The sequence below is a fragment of the Aulostomus chinensis genome, chromosome 9, assembly GCF_037954235.1.
Source record: "Aulostomus chinensis isolate RoL2024-O1b breed Wild chromosome 9, RoL_Achi_v1.0, whole genome shotgun sequence".
NCBI lineage: Eukaryota > Metazoa > Chordata > Actinopteri > Syngnathiformes > Aulostomidae > Aulostomus > Aulostomus chinensis.
Window position 1 is genome coordinate 29985286 of NC_141328.1, and position 19949 is coordinate 30005234.

Sequence of the window (19949 nt, forward strand, 5' to 3'; positions counted from 1 at the left end):
CTCCTCTACAATGCCTCAAGTCTGGATTGAGGTGAGAATGGGGAAACCTCTCATTAATGACTCCTTGTAAGTTTCATCTTTCTAGAAATACAGATTGTGTAAAACTATCACCGTCTTTGTAGAAACATGGAAATGTCGGGCTGGTTCTCAGGAGCAGTAGCATTCATTTTCAGTGTGTCAGAATCTCTGTGAAAATATGACTACAAAGTGGCATCTCCATCTTTCCTCCTTCAAACTCCTCTACTTTCTCCATTCACTCACTCCCTTCTCTTGCAGTTTGATTCCGTGTGAATTAATTGTTCCTCATATGGGAGACGGCACACGATTAGTCTCAATCCTGATAATGGCGTGTGGCTTGGCCGCGGGGAACACATTGCCAATTTGCTCACAGCGCATCTGCCAAATGATTGGTGTTTACACACCACATCCCCTGAGGAGTGTTTGTCACAACACCACTTCTTACATCTCAACAATACACCAGAACCGAACCAGACGTCACCAACCATGCCAAGCACACTTGCTTGGACGAACATAGCCGACCGTCCACTGGGAGTACAAACAGAAGTCATTGTTTTTGAGTTTTTTGATGTTCATATACCCCCCCCCCTTCCCAAACATTTTACCTCCCCTCAACCCGCCCTCCTGCCTTCATCTCCTCCCCCTGAACACAGTGGTCCTTCTCTGCTGTCCCATTAATCACCCCTCTCTAATTAACAGGCCCACTGTTCCCAGACTTCCCACTGCTCCCACTCCACACCTGGCCCAGCCCTACAGCCCAGCAGGCATGGAGTCTGCACGCACACACAGACGCACACAAGCATGCAGGCTCGCACACACTGCATGTATGCCAGTGGAGCACAGCTGGCAGCTGACCAACATGGAAACACGCTTCGAGGAGCAAAATTTTAATATGTGATAAATTTTGATAAAGTGTATAATATCTTATCATATTGTATAAGACTGTAAATTTCATCTTTATTGGGACTTGTAGGAGCAGGACCCAGGCGGCAGAGTGGAGAGCTGCTCCATGTCCTCTCCTCATCATCCTCAGACATTCATTCATCATCTCTTCATCCACTGCTTTCATTTTTACAACCATCCCCCTTTTGACTCGCATCCCATCTCCTCCTCTCCCACCTTCTCCCTGTCCTCCCCCTGTTAGCTGGGGTGGCCCAGCAATGCAGTAATGCCATCTGGCAGCGCAGCATGCCCACAGCCTCACGGCCACACACACTTGCCCACAAACACACACAGCTTGGCAGGACCTCCTTCCAGTGCAGGATATACCGATATCCTCGCTTCCGCCACGAGATCACCATAGTCCTACCTACACACACACACACACACACACACACACACACACACACACACACACACACACACACACACACACGTATGTACACACAGCCCTGTTGAGTCACATGCTTCATCTGTCTCCCAACAGGGGGAGCTGGGGAGCATCTGTTGGAGCCCAGACGGGAGTCAGAAAGGCTGCTCTTGGAGTGAGAGAGCGAATCATGGCAGCAGTCTCATAGTGCCTAATCATAGACAAACAGAGGAGCGATGACCACATGGGTGTGTGTTCCACATTGACTACAAATGAAGTCAAACATCTCTCTAAAGGGAAAGTCAACCAGCAATTACATGCAAATGCACATTCCTGAGGTCACAGTCTCAGCTTTTTTTGCAGCCTCTTGTAACAGCATATGCTTTAAAATTGTTTCAGATGTTTGCTCTGTGTTAAGGTTCAGGGATAGAAGTACGGCGTATTCACTCAGAAATATGAAACTAAGATCATACGATAGACAAAGTGTGGGTTGGTGAAGGAGCTTTAAGCTAACAGTCAGTAGAAGAAACAGTGCATGCCTTTATGCTGTCATGTTTGAACATTTTTAGATTGATCATAAAAATACAGGGCAAAACTTGTCGTTATAAGGTTGCTTATTTATGTAATTCATGAATGTTTTCAAATCATCTCGCTCCTGTTGACATTGAACAAGGCAGAAACAAAATGGATGAGAAATGGAGCAATTAGCAAATGAGCTCTGATGTGTTGGAGCCATGTAGGGTGCTGCACCGGGGTGCTCGGGGTGGCAGTATGCATACGTGTGGAGCGGGGGATATGGCACACGCGTGTGAGTGTGGTGTGCTGCTGCCAGGTGCGAGCTGGGTCTGCAGCAGTATATTTATTAGCGGCTGTCAGTGAGGTGACACTTTGATGAATGGTGCAGAGTAATCAGGGCTGGGCTGTGACAGGCTGCACTCACAGGCTTCTACCTGCCAAACATCACACACACACCTGCATGTACACACGAAACACGTGTATTCATACATACACGCAACTGTAGATGCACATGACAAAACACAGCCTCCTGTAAATATCGCCCCATTACCAGATGAACAATGTCATCAAAGTCCTCGTCTTCCTCTGCTGTCCTTTCCTCAGACTGACTCGACTGCGACGCCGTTGTGATGTTCATAAACTTTGGTGACACAAAAATGATGGAACACATATTTTTGGTGATAAATGAAAAAGATAAATTGGGTTGAGGAGAAGACAAAGAGACTTGGAGGGAAAATTTGCCGAGCGTTGTTGTTTTTTAATTGCTGGTGAGAGACAATTAGTCCTCATCTCTCTCTTGTTGTTCTGCAGGGTCACATTTCTCTGACTTTTGACTAATTACTCAACTGCAGCTGACGAACTCATACTTTCCCCATTGGGTCGGAATCAGGCCTGGTTCAGCCAGTAATTACTAGTTTTTCCTTTTTTGTTTAATAGAGCCTTGACTCAGTCTTTTTTCTTTCACCTATCCAGCTTTTGGTCCAAACAACCCAAAAGATAAATAAGTAAAGTGACTGTTGGTGCTACTTCCCTGTCCTTGATAGAAACCGCAGTAAATCTTGAATTACAGTTCAAACAAAAAATGGAAATCATTACTTCTTAGCAAGCTTCTAATACCTTCAAACCAGCAAGTAATGGGAGGTTGTAATCAAATAATTTCACTGAGGTTTGGGTTTCCAAACAGTTTTCCACTGATTCTATCACCAGACCGCAGTCTGGCCCTCAAGTGGGGGGGGGGGGGGGGGACTAGAGGGGAAAGTTGGAGAGCAGAGAAGAGAGGAAGGGAACGGACATGAGGGGAGGTGTGGCAGGGAGTGCTTTTCTTTTTGTGAGGGACTCTTAGCTGTCATGGTGTCTGTGGGACCCCCCCCCCCCCACACACACACACACACACACACACACACTTAATTTATGACGGCCTGTCTGTTCCCGTCCTGTTAAACATCAGGGAGGACATCGGCCAAAGCTCTCTAGCGTCCCTCCACTTGTCCTCATGGACAAAAACCTCAGTCAAGCTCTAAGAGGCATCTCATCAGTTGGAAACACCGTCAGTGTGGGTCGCAGAGCCGTTGTCAGGTCTCAGAGGGTGAGTGTGCTGCTGGATGTGTCCGATCAGTGTTGATGGTGGACTTCGTCGATTGGAGTGTGACCTGTATTGACTGAGAAACCTCTGCCCATGGCATGGAGCAGACAATGCCTACATGTCCCTGGATGCATTGCGCTTGAGTTTCTGGTGCCAATCTGTCCAGTACCAGCTATATCTTTATATTTGCTGTGTCTGGAACATTTTATTGCTCTACCTTGCCAACACAGAATGTGTCAGCAGAATGGTTCTGTTGCTGCTCGAAGTGCAGGTTCTGGTTCAAGCCTGCACTCTCCCTACCATATACATCGTTAAAGTAATGTCCTTTTCAAGAACGCGCCATGCACTCTTCTTGATGCCTCAGCTTCTGTGCTGTGGGTCATGCTTGCTAGTTGCTAGTTTGCCACAGTAGTTTGGAGCAGGGGTCGGCAAGCTTAAACACTCAAGGAGCCATTTGGACCTGATGAGCATAGGAAAGAGAACATCGGGAGACACAGAACCCTTTTGACATCTCACATGTAGAGAACCCTGCCTATGTCGTTTTTTTGATACAAAATCAATGAACTGCTACGGAGAAACAAAATTCCATTTCTACATGCAACAGAAACTTTTCTGTCTTGGATTTATCCATGGTTGGGCTACCGGGGATGGAAAAGTTTGATAAACTGCGTGCCGGCGGGTGTTGCACATCCGCGATTGTAAGGAGTATTTTGAGCTTCAAGAGATTGAACGTGTTTGATTTTGATGCTCCAAGATCATCATAATCTCCAAATTTAGAATTACTTAAAAAAAACTTGATGATTTAAAATAAAATAAGTATAAATTATCACTCATTTATTTTCCCAAACCACAGGGAACCACAGCAGAGGGATGAAAGGTTGCCGACCCGTGAGCTCGAGAGCCGGTGGAGTCACAGGTGCCACTGACTGCCGTCATCGCTGACTCGAGACGCTCAGTGGCGACCCCCCAAAAATAAGATAACCCCGTCCTGTTGGGACGTACCAGTGTTGCTGGGGTGAAACGGGGGCAAAGGTCAGCAAAAGTGAAAATTATATTTCAGAATATTGCTAGGAGAGAGATGTTGGAAGTTATTTAAGCTTGTTCCTGTTCCAGATCAACCGCTTGAATGACTGAATAAACATCTGAAAGAAATTAAATTAACATCCTAATTAATGAGTGACTGAAAGGACGATCAGATACCTTCTGTTTTTCCCTCCTTCACTTTCTCGGAGGAGAATTCCCCGCCAGTTTCAGTGAACATTGACGGAGAAACACTTATTCTCTCCGTCACACCAGTGGAAATCAATCGGGCAGTAATTGCAGTATTTGACCTCGTGTCTCCACCACATCCCATCTCCACTCTCTCCATACACCCTCCACACGACGACCGTAAAATGAGCCAATCAATTCATTTTATATACCCAGAATATGGCAGTGTTTCATCTGCCATGATAGGATCTAAGGGTTCTAGGGCTGTGTTCAGCTCGTTTGCTTTGTTCACATTCAGGAGTTCTAATAATATAATTGTTCTATTTGTTCCTTCATTTGTCTGAGGGGGGAACTGCGAGGGAGGTCTACCGTACTGGACTCTGGGACGTTTTCTCTGCTGACATCATTGTAGCTGCACAATTAAAATGTCCCAGGTGGATGTATTAATGTTTTAAAATATAAACATAATACAAATACTGTTCATAATGAATATTGGCATGCATTTGTGTGATAAATACATTACACTATACTGGCCGTATTTCCCCAGATCAATCAATATGTGTTGTGAAGCACTGCTCTGCTAAAATTAAACATATTATTTTCACCCCACAACTCATGGAAGTAATTTCATGTCATCATAAAACACCCTGAATTCCATCAGCATGTATGAAATGTTCTATGGTTGTTGTGGTTGGTTGACTTGATTATGTTCTGACTGCAAACGAAGCACCGGCACCACCCGTTCTAGGTGCTCTGTGCCTGCCAAACCTTATGGGAGTGTTCTCGTTAAGTTGCTCCATCATCATCGCGCGATGTCAGTCCCCTGTGTATGTCTCGCACATTGCAGAATAACAACAAAGCTACCTTGAACCGAGAGCACCCCCCTGCAATCACACAACAAGCAAGATGATCCTGCAGAGTCAGAGTTTCACAGGCCACTTTAACTCAAACTGCTGGCTCTCAGTATTTTAAGAAAGGTTTTGTGAACAGAAATGGACAATGAGATTTTATCAATGCAGCTACTGATTCCAAACAATCAACAAGTGTGACTCTAAGAATAAGACTTTTAGAGACAGACGATTCATGAGCAAGAGTGGCAGGAGGAGCGAATGGGTGAAGTAACAGCAGCAGGACAAAGACAGAAAGACGAGTTCACACGTGTTTGCTCGTGTCCCATCTGTGTTCATTGACGTGTGTGTTTTCTGTCATACCTTTGGGTTGGAAGTGGCTGGTCAGATGGGTTATGAGTGACCCCAACCCTCCCTGTCGAGGTCCTGCCATCACACCAGTATCAGTCTTCCCATATCACCCCTCTCAGAACCGACAGTCGGTCTCCTTGGGGGCTACACGCACGCGTGTGCACTGCCGTTCATGCACAAACACACACGCTGATACACACGCGACAGTCATTGATGCATGAGTGAGGTGGCAATGATGAATGGAGATTTTCTTTAGATCTATTTATTAGTGTTAGGCAGGGCCCCAGCGAGGAGGAGGAGGAGGAGGACCTGCATTTACCCACGTAGATCCGGACTCACTGGGGCCTGAATTACAGCCTCCTGACCACGTTCACTCTGCGCGCTGGGGGAGCGGGAACAGAGGTGGAGGAGTGCCATGCAGAGGCAAAGGGAGTGACTTTTGAAATCGCAAAGGTGAATTTTCAGCTGCGACCGTTAATACACACATCACGTAGTTTAATGGCACCTGTTGAGTGTGTGTGTGTGAGGATGTGCTGGGAGGGTTGAGGATGTCAGAGGTGTGAACCTGAAACAGCCTCCTAATATCTATCTAGCTGCACATGGAATTACATTCATGTCAATCAGTGCCGTTACGTTGAATAATTACTCACCCCTCAAGCGCACGTTGCAAACTGCTTGCCCCTGCTTGTAATTCCTGTTTTCATTTTAGGGATACGTTTGTTACCCCGTCTGTCCCAATGATGTCGTTAGTATTTTGTCCATCCAAACTTTGTGAATTGATTGCTGCTTGCAAAAGAGATGCCTTTTTTCAATGTGATTTAATCCCTGGTGAAATAAAAATGGAAACAACTAGATTTTTAAGTTGATAAATAGCTCAGTATCTTTATCTTGCTGAACTGATACAAAATGGTGCAGTTGGCAGAGATGCAATGATCCACGTTTTGTCGGCTCTGTTCCGTTGGTATGAGCACAGTGATTGTGTCTGTTGGCACTGACCGGAGGTCACGCTAAACAACTCCTCCAGTGGTTTTATTTGAGAGGAACAGAAATATATACAGATGCTTTAAATGTACATGATTTTGAGGGCAATTTATTGGAATCGGATGTGTCGTTCTGTGTTCCAGTGTTTCCTGCTCCAGCAGCTACGACTTGGACTCTGGATCTGTAGGATGGTCGGTACCATCATTCCTATATCATAGACTGTCAGTGTCAGCACCCGGTCCCGTTTCGCCTGATCCGACCTCTCATCTCTGTGAGCTACAGCTGCGTTAACAGGCTTCGATGACACTTCAGCTCTTCTGAGGTGTGTTTTGCTGCTGCTCTGAGAAGCAGACTTGAACATTTGAATTGTGTCTGTATGGGGAAACTTCAGATTCGACTGTAAGTCAGTTCAACCACAAGAAGCAGAAACATAAAGATGAAACAAGGCTAATCACCAACACTAAGATGAATGTGGACTGCTGCGTGGATGTTGAGAGACCTGGATGTTGCCCTCAACTTCTCCTCTCTGTCATCGGCGCTTCATCTGTCCAGCAGTTGCCATTTTCATATCTTTACCTTCTTCTTCTCTTACCTGTCAGCCTTTCAGAAGTCCTGGTTTGTCTCTGAAGAGAGGCCGGTCATGGAAGCTTGGCTTCTGTGTTGTCTGACAGCTGCTGCTGCATGCCCCCCCCCAAACAGGCGTCCTCATTTCTAAACTATCTATCATGCTGGCAGGGCCAGTGGGGCCTTTAAACTGTGGGATTGGCACTTTCTCAGCTGCTGAGCTGGAAAAGGGGGGTGTTTGCAGACGGAGACACGAGCGGTGGGCCGTCCTGCTGCAGGCTGGAGGAACAGGAGGCAGCCTGTCTGAACACAGGTGGATGGAAGACCCTCGTCCACCCTGCCACTCTAGCTTCTGTTTGTGTGCACCTGCAAAGCATCTGTGTTAAAGTACGCTGACTGGAAGTGCTGTCTGGACCACTGACAGTGTCGAGAGCTGTTGTGGAGGGCATCCCTGTGGAGATTGGAATGTTCCACTTCGGTACCGCTGGTTTGTTGAGGGATTGTTTTTTCGGTTATCCGACCATGCTTTCATGAGCACTGATGTCAGTGAAAGCATTTGAGCTAATAACACTCCGTACAACAACATTTTCCTTCAGGCAAAGGTTGTGAGATTTCTCCTCTTAGTTGCCTGGCAGTCGTCCTGCTCCGAGTGGTCAGCGCGAACACTGAATTCCACAAAGCGCAGATGAAGTGATTTCATCCTCATGGAGCAAAAGAAAGCAAGTTTTCGTCTTGTAGATAACAGAGCAGACAATTCCGTCAATTGGGAGCAATCTGAGCCTGCTGGTCTTTGCATTGTGGCTCAGTATTGGATAGGAAAAATACCAGAATTATCCTTTCAACCAGAAACATTTAATGTCATTTTCTCAAATTAATTGGGAAGAAAGTGTATGGTTCTGCAGTGGGACTGTGAAACAGAGTGTGGATTCCACGGGGGATGGGGTGGGGGGTTGTGGTACCAGTTGAGTCACTTGGGAGTGAGAGGTGTCTGAGAAGATGGGATTTGCTGACGACATCTGCGTCTGCATGTGCCTGTGCATCGAGACGCCACGTTTGACAAACATGAAGAAATAACAATGTGGGGCTGTCAGCGGGTCTTGTCCCTGGCAGGGGGTTGGAAGCGAGCGCAAAGTGTGATTTTCTCAGATGAGCAGAGAACCTGCGATGACGCCTCACATCGATGTGCGCACACACACACGCGCGCACACACACACACACACACACACACACACACCCCATGGGGCCGTGATACTGAATCTGCATTTACCCACACTATCCGCAGGAAGTGTAACCAAAATAAAAAGTGCAGCCAGACAGGTTCTAACATGTTCCACAGCTGAAGGCCCAACTATCAGTATCAGGTTCTCGTATCAGCTCCCCACCATCCCCACCCAAACATCATCTTCCCTCTCCACCCCCAGCACACTCTTGTGGCCCCGGAATGATGCCACCATCTCCCAGTCTTCACAGCAGATGTGTGAAGGGATGCAGGCACGTGTCCAGGAAGCCTCCATGCTTCTCCGCCAGCTGCCGGTGGTCAGAGGCACCTGGCTGCCGCTGCTGTGTCCCACGATGAGGCTGACAAGAATATTGGTGACTCACAGTCACACGGCAATTAGTGCTGCGCCACCATCACCCAACCATGGTATTTGATCAAATGAACTCACCACCCCACCAATAACACTGCAGTAATGCTGAGGTCAAATATTTCTGCCACAGATGCCAAACAGAATACAGTGAAAGCCTTCAAATGGGAATTCCTTTCACTTCCTGTCCAGACTTTCTATTTGTGGACTTCTTAACGGAATTTTTTTTCCCAACGTGTTTTTAAAAAGGCTGTTTTCTCTCCTCCGGTGTGTTTTGGGAAAAGAGTTGAAGGTTGACCTTTCCTGGTCCGTCAGTAGAGGGCGGTCTATCCTCAGTGGTCTAACTCGTGTGTGTGTGTGTGTGTGTGTGTGTGTGTGTGTGTGTGTGTGTGTGTGTGTGTGGTTAATTTCCCAGCATAGTGGTTGTTTTCTTGTGCTCTAATTACACCAAGACACACAGTCTACCTCTTTCTTTCTGTCTTTCCTTTTTCATTTTCTCTCGTTACTTGTAGACTGAAACTGAAGTTTGTCAATTGACATTTATTTCACAAGTTGTGACCTTTGTGCTCTTAGTTTCACTGAGTTTTAGAACTGCAAGTTCCATTCTCCACATCTACAATCACTACAATTGCCTTTCATTAAACTGAGAAGAAGGATTTGAATAAAACAATTCTTTTATTGTCCTCTGTGATTTGTGAGCTTGTCTGTGACGCCGATGAGCTTTACCTCTCTTAAGAGTTACGAACAAAATGTCATGGAGTCCATTTTGTCTGCCAGTCCTTGCTGACAAGGTCATGGCTTTTTGCTTTTCACCGTCGACTGCACTTTTCAGTTTTGGGCTTGAACGAACATTTGCGTGGGACATGGATGCATGCTAGCCCTTGACTCATAGTGGCTTTTACACCACTTTCTCAGACTGGCACTGCAATTAATCTGCATGTCAAGTACAGTAAATTTGCCAAAATGTAAATGAAGTCACAAATGTAAAATGAAGAGGTTTCCTTTTGCACTATGATGGTTTGGTGTGATAGCAGTCGTAGATTTATGACGGTTGTGCTGACTCTGCTTCTGATGTCAGGGCTGAATACTTCTTCTCTACGCTACTGACAGACTTTGCTTTAAACCACGTACAAATATGGCTAAGATGTGATTGTTCTGAGTAGTTAGCGCCATTACAGGACATGTGCATATTAAACTAAATTATAATGAACCATCTTGTGTATAGGACATCTGAGTATGAATCTGAATATTTCATAAAGTTTAGTTTCCTCTAAAAATATATTTACCTTAAAATGCTGCCTCACCCTGACTAGATAGATGCACGTCCCCGACATCAGAGCATTGCTGGAGGGACATAGAAAATTGTCTATAAATCCTTATTCTGAGGACCAATAGATTTAAGTCTGTATTGTGTCCATCCAGCCATCGTCTTCTGCTTATTCCTATTGAGGGTCGCGGGGGGGTGGAGCCTATCCCAGCGTCAATGGGCGAGAGGCGGGGTTCACCCTGGACAGGTTGCCAGTCCATGGCAGGGCCAACACATAGAGAGACGAACAACCATTCACACTCACATTCACACCTGAGTATCAATCAGCCTGGTCCCCTCTTGATGTCTTTGGACTGTGGAGGAAGCTGGAGTACCAGAGAGAACCCAGCAGGAACAGGGAGAACATGCAGACTCACCCAGAAAGACCCCGTGCTGCAGCCGGGGCTCCACCCACAACCTTCTTGCTGGGGAGCCACAGTGAGGACCACTGCTCCACCCACAACCTTCTTGCTGGGGGCCACAGGGAGGACCACTGCTCCACCGGGCCGCCTCCTGTATTGTTTCTATAAAGCATAATTGTTAGTTGAAGTGAAAGTTATATTGTGTGATTAACTGTTTATTAATGACCTGCTTCCATGATTGCCTATGGCTTCCCTCTCTGGGAGTCAGACGCTTCGTTCCGGTTGTCATTGTGTCACTCGGTGTGTTTTCTTATTGATCCGGAGTGTCCAGAGTACCCTGGCTACCTACGTGGTGTGCAGTAGGGTTTGGGGAGCTGTGCCAGACGTTCTGTGAGTCACCCTCGCCGTCGTCCTCCCATTCCTCATAGTTCACTAGAGTTCATTCCCAGTGGCTCTGAGTCATACACCTGTATGTAAAGCAGGTTTTTTCCTGTCTGTCAGACTGAAATAATACTCCCCCATCGTGATCACACCACACCTCTATTATGCCTTTATTGCAGTGTATTAACTAACCCTGATGGGACCCAGACACCAGTGTTTACATTCAACATGGTAAACTGATATATCTCCATAAGATGCAGGTTCTCAGCTGTGGAGAAATCCCTCGTTTCTTCCCAGCCTTCAAGGATTCTCACTGTCGTTGCACAACATACGATCCTGCAGCTCAAGGCGAGCCTGTATCACTGACAGGGCTTTAACTGGTGGTCAACTCTTTATTTCTGGAGGCGTAAAGGTTGCACGGATTATGCAGTCTGAGGTGTTGGACCAGTGTGCGTGTTGGTGTAGATGCTGTGGTGTGTGGCAGCTCTTGCTGAGGAGCAGAGGGAGGCAAGATATCTGTTGCAACATGTTCAGATTGCCTTCAATTAGCGTGGTCCAGGAGAGACGAGGGGAACAATGGGATATAGATTGGCACTCTACTGGACAAGATGGAGAGTGTGTGAGGTTAATGAGAGCCTACTCACAGGCAGGTAGTGCCTCTCACCTTCTCTGTTTGTGGTGTATTCACTTTCCTCTCCTGTTCCAGCTGTCATTGTAGTTACAAGATTTTCAGGACAGTGAATCCCACCACTGCTGCGGCTATACTGTTTATATTATGCTCACTTTTAATTCCCTCAGGAATTTCCCTCCATGGTCATGGACTGTAACTCTTTTACATGATGATAAATACCTTGGTGGACTTGTAGTTGTAGCAGCAAATGTTGGGGTGAGACTGCAAGATGTTCCTGTCTGGTAATGTGGCCGTTGTGTTTACGTGACCGTGGAGTCCTCGTGTCGCGGTCAGGAGACGTGACAAACTACGTCTGCCCAACCAGTCGTCTTTTGCAGTCTTTGACAACGTGTAGCCTTACTGGAAAAGAAGGGCTTGCTTTTGACTCCTGGGGACAAGATTGTAACTAGAATTAATGGCCAAAGAGGTTTTATAATACTGACTGACTTGTGCCCGGAAAAATATAAGAAATAAAAAACAGATTTAAGTGGCGTGCGTGGATAGACGACACAGCTCAGTGGAATGAACCGCTCCTCTGTTTTCACCTACCATATCGCACCTCTTTTGCTTCGCCAACTTTCCATTTGTGTGTGGCTTCATCTGCTGTGGCAGAGTGCGTTCAGCCAAGCTCCTATTGGCCAGTATGGTGGTTGGGATGAAGCCCATCGCGGCAGTTTACATTGAGATCAAACATGCGACATGTCTACCACGTCGACGAGACCACCGACGCTCTACGTCTCCCTGGTCAGGCCGGTATTGTGCAGGAAGTCACCGCTCTGACCATTCATGTGTCTGCCATTAAGACGGCTGTCAATATGAGTTCATCAAGAGGAAAACCAAGCACGTCTGGGCTCCAACTATCTTGGGGAGCAGCCACTGTGCGCTATGGGATCATGACCTCTGGAGATTCCACCAAGATGGAACACTTGTACTTATGAATGCTAATCTTGGATATAACCTTAAAAAAACATAAATGATTAAGAATATATATGATGAATATACATTTTTGTCACAATTATAATAAATTAGAGGTTTTTTTTAGGGTTGTGAAGGGGCCTCTGAGTCAGTGAGGCTGAGAGCAGCAGGAAGGAAGACCGGTGAAGGAAATCAGATCACGGAATATTGGCAATAGGTAGAAGTCTCAGGTTGTGTGTGTGTGTGTGTGTGTGTGTGTCCACAGTGGAGCTATGTAACCAGGCCTGTTAGGTTGAAGCCCAGTGCCGTCAATCACACGGGCTGGTGGGGGAAGGGGTGGGGCAATGGTATGCAGATACTACTAGCTGTCAACAGACCACAGGAAAATGGATGCCTGAGAAAGCCATAACTATGATAAATTTACTCCCCCAATTCTGCGAGTAGCCCCCTCCTTTCTCCATCTTGCTCTCTTGCTAACACATTCTGATAGACATGCATGCAGTTTCACACTCAATGCCCCCCCCCACGCCACCCCCACCCCCCTACACTATCTCTCTTCACTTCCACCAGCAGTCTGTGTGTGACTAATGTATGCGGTAAAGCTGCTCGCTAACATGCCGCTCACCAGCCCACCGCCACCCCAATCGGCCCATTCATCTCTGCGTCCGTACCAGGAGACCACATTCAAATAAATTTGTCAGAGTAGGTTTATGAAATATTGATGGTGGGGGAGAGGAGGGACGGGAGAAGGAAAAGGTTGGTTCAGGACGGATCAAAAGGTTTGGCCGGTGAAGGGAGGAGGGCCAAGTGTGACTACCAGGGCTGTGATTGTTGAGGTTGGAATAAAGACGTGAAGTGTCAGGGCTCCTGGAGGGAGTCCACAAAATCAGCAAGGCTCACATACATCCAAACTTCAGACAGCCAGGAAGATACAACCAAACTACGGGTCACTAGATAAGTGAAGCATAAACATGAAAAAGGAGAAAATTCCATTTTTGAAGAATTCCCAGCGGCGCCTGTGAAGCCTCGGGTTATTGATGAAACTAGCATTTCTTCCTTGGTCTGTTGTACAGATTTTCTCCATAGGTTGTGCGTCCACCATTTTATGCAAATTTTCAAAATGAGTATTAAATGCTGATTTAAAAGTGCCCACATCTTCTCCTGACGGAGAGGACGACCCCCCGTTCCCCACCTTAAACAGATGACCCCACCAGAGAGGGACAGAGAGGGATGCAGTGACCAGGATGTGTTCCCTGTCTGAGAGGCATTTATTGATCCGCCTTTTCCCAAAAATATCAGATGTGATCTGAAATCTGGTGAGGAGTGAGACACAAACCGTGACTCTGTACCATTTTTCTCGCGTGATCAGGGTCAAGATGTTTTATTCCACACAGGACGAGCTGAAGGTGTCTCATGAGAGCACAGAACAAGCAGAGTTCAGGTATTTGTGTGGTCTGACCAGAACACCAGGGTCAAAAATGTCTCTCTTAACAGAGAAGTTGGTATGGAACATGGTGGATGACGGCAGACCCAGAAGCGGACTGAGAATAGGAGGGTGCACAAAAGAGGTTTATTGCTGAGACAGGTGGAGAACTGTGACTTGAAGCTGTATGAGTTGAGGTGGGCGGCTTGTGTTGATGACTTGAGACCGGAGACCGAAGACTTGAGACCGGAGAAGAAACTGATGACTTGAAGCTGGAGAAGTGTATCTGGCGGCGTGAGACTTAGAACTTAACCTTAGTGACAAGACTGTGAGACAACCAGACTTGACGACAGCACGGACTGAAAACAACTAACAACATCAATGACCGAACACTGCAAAACACAGGGGTTAAATACAAGGAGGTAAACGAGGCACAGGTGGTGCTATCAACCAGGTGAGACACACGAGGCGATCACAGGAGGGAGGAAGACTCCAAAATAAGACAGGAACTGACTTAACTAAAACCAGAGACATAAGACAGGGATGGTGACAGAAGTGACTGTAATTGTTGGACAGAAAGCTAAGACCGTAGTATCGACTCGTCATGGCAACAGTCACACAACTGCTCTGACGGAGTTCAACCTGTTTCAAGCAGGAACACAAAATAAGGCCCCTGATGATGATGTCTGCAGTGCAAGGAGGGGTTTAGCATGATTGCCGTTGTGGATACTTGTGGTAATTGTGTTGCGTTGGTTTGATAAGGTGCTCATTGTCTGTTTGGTCACAATGGAAGGAGAAGAACGAGAGGGCTGTCACCAACATTGAGTCATGGCGAAAGATGCATTCCTCCTTCCTCTGCTTCACACATGATCCTTGTTTTCTCTTCCTCCCCTTTTCCAAAACCTACAGTCCCGCCCCTTGCTGTTTTCTGTCCGTACGCCGTTCCCTCTGTCCCTGGTTCTATCAACCAGATGAGTCACAGGCCTGCCAGTGTCAGGGTCTAAATGTATTGTCCTTTGCTTTTAGCTCTCCAAGCACAAATGTGCAGTAAAACACGACCCGAACTGGCCAAACATGATGATGCTGGAAACTTTCCACCCTCATTGTGAGGAGTCCCATGCTCTGTCTGCTCAGAGATAAACACATAGTCAACAACATGGGGGAGACATTTTGTGCTCATTGTAGATGTGATCGTCAAGGCCACATGTGGCTAAGAAGGGAGGCTGAGCAGGGAAGAGGGTTGCCGTTATCGCTCCATCATGTGCTTGGTGATTTCAAAGTTCAGTGTGTCTGTCAAACCACTCACCGGACTGTGTCAGTTCTATTAATCGCTCTCATCGGATGTCCATCTGAGAGCTCAAACATGTTCGTGGAACTTAACACGACTTTCACAGGAACTGACACAGTTACTTGAAAATATTTCAAGCACTTGGTGATTGTTGTACTTTGATCACAATACATTTAAACTGGAGGAACGTTGTACATCCACAGTAGAGATATCCATATATCCAGTATATACTATATATATTTAAACATCCATAGGAGGCAGTGCTGTCCACTCAAAACATGAGCCCGACCTTCAGGACTAACTGATACGGAAGCAAGAAATATATTTGACGTCTGGGAGCAAGTTTCCTCTTCCTGAAGGAATTCTGTCACATCTCCTGACTTCATGAAGTCAAGGTCTAAGTTCAGTGATGCCACAGTGAGACTTTTCTCTTGGGAGTAACAAACATTGACCAAACAACCGTGACTGAGTCCGTTATGTTGTCACCTCATGGTTGTTTTGTTCCAGTTTGTAAGATCAGGGGATGTTGGTGGTGAGTGTTATTCAGAACTGTTGAAGATCCACAATCCCTGGTAGATTTTGAAAGTCCTTCTGCAGGACTGGGCCTGGGCATGGAGAGACTAGTGTAATAGAGAGTAGTGTAATTTTGTCTTGTATCTAAAGTCTAACTACAAAAGCCGGGAATCTCTCTGTGGGCAAGAAATCACTGTCGTGTACTACGCAACTATCAATTATCTCAAAAAAAATTTCAGACCTGGCAAGCAGAGATATTGACTTCTGGGAGTGTGGTGCTGGGTCTGGGATCTGGGTCTGGGATCTGGGTTGAGTTGATCTGAGATGAGAGCTTTAGAGATGGCAGAGAAGATTCTTGGAGCTTCGTGCTGTCTTCCCGTGGTTCTCAAGCAGTCAGACACCAAAGAACGAATGACGGCACTCCGAGATGACAGGCAAGATGACTTAGATCGAAGTCGGGGGTCTGCCCCTCCAACCACAGGCACCGCAATAGATAAAGAGGCGGGGCAAGTTTTAGCAGGTCACTCATAAGTCAGAGATCAAAGTGAGAACTGACCCAAATGTCAGCTCTTAGTCAGGGAGTATTTTTTATGTTGCACAACAACAGGCAATTTTCCAGGGGACGTTGGTGCATCCATGGAAAAATAAATGGACGGGTTTGGTCAGCACTGCGTGTCACACATGGCCAGTAGTCAGTCTCTCTTTTTCTTGCCACTTTGTTATTTATCCCTTCTCCCATTCTTTCATATATATATATATATATATATATATATATATCTCCATCTGTTACTCCTCCCTCAGCTGACGCACAGCCAGACATTCCAGAGTCCTCCCTAAATCACTCTGTGACAGAAAGAGGGAAAGAAAGGGAGATGGAGAGAGATAAAGGGGGAAGAAAGCGAGGGAGGACAAAAAGAGAGGGATGAGGGCTTGAGCATACATGGAATGAACCTATCAATCCAGGGTGCCTATTATCCCGTGTGAAATGCCTCTCGCTAGCAGACGCCTAGTTAGTGCGCCTGTTCAAAATTAATAAAACGCCACCCGAGTCTGGGCTGAGACTGCGACAGGCCTGGTTATTGATTAAGTCATGTCACAGGAATGGAAGGCTCTGCCATTAAAAGTACAAATTATGCAGCACGTTTAGCCATGCCTCTTATTCATGTAGTCGACAGGCAAGACTCACTGGAAGAATGGGAGCCCGCTCCATATTCTAATACTGTCCAATGTGTCTGCCTGTTGTATGGGCCTTTTGTTGTATTTAGGATCCTTATAATGCAAGTCTGTGTAAAAGGAGAAGGTTAGACCGCCAGTGTCTGCAAATGACCAGAGACAAGACAAAGACACGCGAGGCAGAGTGATGGCTGTGTCGTGTTCAGAAGGACAAAGAGAACTCCTGATATCGTGCAGAAAAGGCTGCGGCAGAGACGTAGTTGAACAGAGAGATGATACACAGGCTGGATTTGGAGGAGCAGTTCCTCCTGGTGAAAAGAAGACATTTAATCATGTAACAAATTAAATGATATTATTTTGACATGCAGCCAGATGGCACAGCTCCTCTCCTCTTCAGCGTGAGAAGTGATGGAGAAAAGGGGTGAAACCTGGAGAGGCTGAAAGAGGTGGAGGCTCAAATAGAGGTAAAATTAATTTATCGGGGAATGGCAGTTGTGAGGTGTTGAGAGTTTGTGCCGCGATGTGCAGGAGGAGTAACAAGACGGGAGTAGAGTGCAAGGCTTCAATCAGCAGGCCTCTCACCTCCTGGTTCTCTGCCTTACACAAGGTTCCATGGAAGGGAACACGGGTTGATTCTCCCTTTTTAGTGATCCTGTGGTGGAGAGGAAGAGACGGGAGAAATGAGACGACGGATGGAGTGTCAATAATTCATAGCAAGTGACTTGTGTCAAAAAGGGCAGAACGAACTCCACCCTTGGAACCTCAGGCCACCGCAATGCTTGTAGCACAGGCTCTCGTTAACACTCCACACACACACACACACACACACACACACACACACACACACACACACACACACACAGATGGAGACAAACAAAGGCACATGTAAATGAGCATTTGCACATACACACACATATTTGCAGACATCCATCCATGTTCTCCAGACACAGTCACAAACAGCCTCACTTCAGTCAGCTGGCAGGTCATTAATTTCATGACGCAAAACCAGAATACAGGAGATGAAGATTGAGAGAAGAACAAAGATTTTGTGGTGTGTAACCATGTGTGTCGCGATCATCCAGGAGGCATCCGCCGAGCCCCTTAAGAACCCTGCATTTATGCATCTGAGGGCTTTGTTGTTGTGGTTGTTATTGTAGTTTCCAAGGCGCTGAAACTGTTGTGGCGACCCATCAGGTGGGGGAGAGATTTCTGTGTGGCAGCTTCTTTGTTGTATGATTTATGACTGAAAAGTCAAGATCAAAAGCTGAATCTCAGGTTTTGTTCATCTGTGACTCTCAGGTGGACAAATGCTGTCTGTCAGAGGTTTGCTGGGTGTCCAGCCACCTGATGCGGCTGTTTTCAGTCCCTGCTTTGCAAGAGGAATCAGTGGCGACAAAATACGCCTTCACTTTGCTGCCCATTACAAGAATTTGTACAATGAGGGAGGGAAGAAAGGAGAGAGGAAGGGAAATAGAAGAATGCGAGTCCAGTTAATCTGTTAATTGGGACTATTATAGAACAGATGCTGGGGAATAAAAGAAAATCTTCTTCGCCTGTCTCTTGTTTATTTCTATTTTCCCCTCTCTTTTCTAAAGTACCTTTTGGCAATCAGTGTCTGTTTTCCCTTTTCCTCTTGGCTAAAGAGCCAACCGTGGCTAATGGCACGGTGTATGGCAGGCAGACTGCCCCCTTGGCACTGCCCGCTGGAGGAGCAGAGGGCTTTAAGATGGCATGGAGCAGTAAAAATTGTTAGTTGAATAAAGAGGCACTGCAGGGAGGGAGAGACTGGCTTTATGGCCCTCTGTGCATACCCAGGCGTTTAACTTCGTGTGGCTGAAGTGCTAAACTCTGCAGTATCAGGTTATTGAAATAGTGCAAAGTGCTCATTATATTTTTTTTGTTGTATGATGTGTTTACGTGTGCATGCATGTACAGTTCAACCTTTGGGTTGAATGGTCTTACAGCCCCCAGACATGAGGGGGATGAGTGCTGGAGCAAGGCAGCGACAGAGCAACAGAGGGGGAGCGTCGAGGGGTGGGGGTGTGTGAGCTGAATCAGCGGGAAGCTTCGCTAATCGCCATGGCTCATCTGTTAATGGAGTTAATGAAGAATGGGAGCAAACCAAATGCGCTGAGAGGAGAGAAGTTCCAGCACACTGCATAGGCCGCTGCTGTCGCCGTGCCTCCACACAGACACAATACAATCAGCTTTTCCTCCGTTCACGTGTACCCTCGCTGTCCCTCGCAGCCACATTTTCAGCACCTATTGACATACAACACTTTCTTTTTGCACCCCCTCACACCTATAGGCACATTCTGCAACTTTCACACTCGCCCCTCCACACCCGCACACTCGTACTCACTTTCCTTGCCTGTCCTCTTTCCATATGTTTTCGCCTCATAAAGCTTGCAGCTCCCTCTTTAGCCCCTTTCCCTCCCACAGGAGGAGATTCGCTGTGACACCCGTGTTTGCACAGGAGGTGAGGAGATATTCAGCGCCGCCATGCAGACCTCTCACCCAGCTGATGAGCCTGATGGCTGACAGGTCCCTGTGGAGGCGCACATACACAGCGACTGCTCACTTGTTACAGGCTCTGCAGCGCTTATTAGCAATCTATCAAACACCTGCTATTGACACAGCAATTATGGCTCCATCAAGACAGAATTTTAGAGCCCACAGCCGTCAGTCAAGTGTTCAGTGTGTAATTCAACTGGAAGGTCCAACTGTTTCACCAAGTGCTCCAAAGAGAAGTTGTTAATTGGGCTGAAAAAGTCTAACATGGCCATTGATGATATGAACCTTGAGAGAATTCTCTCGAGACACAGAGGATGGATCAAATGTAATAAATCGAAAAATGGGAAAAAAAAGGTATCTGTGGAAGGTTGCCAGATATCAGTGTCGCTGTCGCTGGCATCCAGGATGTGGAGGAGGTCACTGGTTCTTGATCTGTTGAT